The sequence below is a fragment of the Triticum dicoccoides genome, chromosome 1B (assembly GCF_002162155.2).
Source record: "Triticum dicoccoides isolate Atlit2015 ecotype Zavitan chromosome 1B, WEW_v2.0, whole genome shotgun sequence".
Taxonomy (NCBI): Eukaryota; Viridiplantae; Streptophyta; class Magnoliopsida; order Poales; family Poaceae; genus Triticum; species Triticum dicoccoides.
Window position 1 is genome coordinate 562467440 of NC_041381.1, and position 3029 is coordinate 562470468.

At 48.0% G+C, this 3029-nt stretch overlaps 1 pseudogene; it reads right to left on the minus strand.

Annotated features, from left to right (window-relative positions):
- Nucleotides 1-1421: 1421 nt before the first annotated feature.
- LOC119308478 lies at nucleotides 1422-2757 on the minus strand (annotated as a pseudogene).
- Nucleotides 2758-3029: the final 272 nt, after the last annotated feature.

Sequence of the window (3029 nt, forward strand, 5' to 3'; positions counted from 1 at the left end):
CGTGCGAACTACCCAAAGTACCCTTAAACCCCAAACGCTACAAGAATTTTGGTGTGGTATTGTGTAATTCGGGTCGTCAAATCATGTTAATAAATGGCCAAAAATGATTTGACGTACTGTAAAATGACTCTTGCGTTTGTGTGCAGGTAAAAGGACTCTAGCAATTGTATGTATGTGTAAGCATGTTCTGTCTTGCTACATGTTTTAACTCGAGACTTACAAACATCCTTCTAATTACGAAGATATGTACAACGAAATATTATAATGACAACTACATTTCGTGATTTGATATCTTGTAATGCTTCGGTCATAGTTTACTTTGCTTTGTACTCTGCTTAACAATCGATAAGATTGGTTGCGTGCATCAGAATGATGCAGGGCCGGGGGTTTCAACCTCCTTTTCTAAAAAAAAAAACACTTTGTATCGGAAGGGGTTGTTGCAGATCCGAAGGTCCATGCCTCCCACAATCTGTTGTTAACATGATATATATCCACATGCGATCGACCATCCTTGGAGGGGGTTAAGAACTCACAAGCTTTCATTCTTTCCTTTTAGAGCATCTCCAAAGGCAGCCCCATAATTTGGTTCCCTGATTTTAGTATGGAGAGACGACGTTTTTGGGCACCGGAAAAGTCCATGCTTTTCCAGTAGCTCTAAAATTTGAGGTCGGGAGCCGTCGCTCGAGCAGCGGCCATTCGATGCACGCAAGGTGCTCGACAGGTGGACCAGCAGCTCGGGCGGGAGAAAACTAGTGACATATGGCCGCTTTCCCCTCTAATTTGCTATTTGGATGAAAGTTATGTGGTTTTGAGGCATGAGGGATAAAATGTCGCCAAAAAAACTTGAGGGCAAGATTTAGGCTTTGTAAACTTAAGGGAGCAAACATTTACTCTTCTCAAAAAATGTGGACCGGAATACATGTCATCTTCCTTTCTCTTTTCACAGGAAAATTTAGGACTCAGCTGATTCACAGCACAGCAGACATGCCTGTTGTCCAGGCGCGTGAGGCTTTTGAGAGTTAAATTTTTGGATTTTGTCTTATTAGGGGAAAATAACATCCATTAATTAAAAAAACACATGTTCATCACAGTCTGATCGCACAGTGGCTACTAACTCAAAAGGTAGTGGGAACTGCCAAGTAGCATCTACACCACACCGTTGAGTCATGTAATTAAAATTTTCTAACTGAAAGGAGTTTTGTTTGTTTGTCTAACTCTAGAGCAGAGTACTCAAAACATAACTCAATTTTCTGTTCTGAAGAGTACTACTAAAAACATTCGTCAAATTTGACCTGTGATCATATATGTCAGCGTCGAAACGGTACTGAACGCGCGACAGGAACAGAGAACGAACGAATGCAGTCAACTCAAGCACCCAAAGCAATGTAACATTGTGAATAGATTCGATCGAGCAGAGCAGCAAGTTAATCGCGATTCCATTAGGTACGGGAAGTATATATGTGACTCATCCCATCGATGGCAACAACCAGAAACAAGCCCATGGATCTCGGCTTGTACTGTTGTACACAACACGTACATAAATTAGCCTGCCTGCTCTGGCACTGGCACTGGCATGCAGCTAAATTAACCTCGCTCACGAATCCACCTAAGTAGTGCATGCATGAACCGGCGCCGCCGGCTTCATTGGCTGCATGCCAGTTTATTGTTCACTCCGGCGGGCAGCCAACGCCGTGCCTATGTCTAGCAGTTGCCACCCAGCCGCGGGTTGTCGGCGAGGCTGGAATTGATGTTCTTGAAGGGACCATCTGTCGGAATCGGGCCGCACAGATCGTTGTTTGAGAGGTTACTGCAAGCAAAACAATGGAGATGAAGATTACTGGATTAATTGATCGTCGAGAGAGAAGAGAACAACTAAGAAAATCGTCCTACTTACACGCTCGTCTGGTCGGACAGCCCATCCAGCTCGCTGGGGATCGGGCCGGTCAAGCGGTTCTGTTGAAGGTGCCTGTCAAATCATCATGCAAATGTTCAGACTTCAGAGCCAAACTTGTTTTATCATGAGAATCATGCACTGTACGAGCAGAACATGCTTGAAAAGAAAAACATCGGGAGGAGATCATGGACTCACAGCTGTTTCAGAGACTTGAGTTTCCCGAGCGATGCGGGTATCTGCCCTGAGAGGCTGTTGTTGTGCAGGTGCATGGTGTTCAGGTTCTCCAAGTTGCCCAGTTCTTCAGGGATCGTTCCTTGGATATTGGTGTACGAAATCCACCTGTTCATTAGATACATTTTGATCCATCAACCGCGTCAAAGGAACAATCGCTACAGGCAGAAACAGATGGGTTAGAGAGGCTCACAGTCTGGTTAGCTGGCCCAGCTTGCCCAGCTCCGGCGACAGAGGTCCGGACAGGTTCACAAAGCCGATTACTCTGACAGAACAAAGAAACCCCGTATTGAAAATCGGATGAAGAGGACGAGGCGGTCAGAAATATACGATGGAACAGAAGCAGTATGGAAAGGAAGAAGGATCGGTGTCGCCTCACTCACATTTCGGTGACGCGCTTGGCCAGGCCGTCGCAGGTGACGTCTGACGTGGGACCAGTCGCAGGGGCTCAGCTCCGGGTTCCAGTTACTCAGCGCGTCGTCAGGGTCCTGTAGGCCGCCCCGCAGGCCCAAGAGCGCGTCACGGTCACCGTCCAGGTCAGCCGCCGCGGCAGCCAGCAGCATGGTCGACGCGACCGCCACCAAGACGGTCACCGCCAGGGGCACTCGGGCTCCGGCCGCCATGGACGCCATGGGGAGCTGATCTGAGGGGAGCGGGACGAGCTAGCACGGTGTTGTGACTTGTGAACTTGCGAGCTGTGCTTTGGATGATCGTCATGCCGTGGTTAGATGCGGGGTTTTATAGGGGAAGGAAGGCGCGGGCGACGGGGTGGTGGTACGCGTGTGAAGTCCTGCTCCACCTCCTTGTCAACACTGTGCCATGGGAAATCAAATGCAATGTGCTGCTCAAGAAGGTAAGGTTTTGGACAATGGCAGCTGGCTACCTTTGAAATGCTACGAAATGG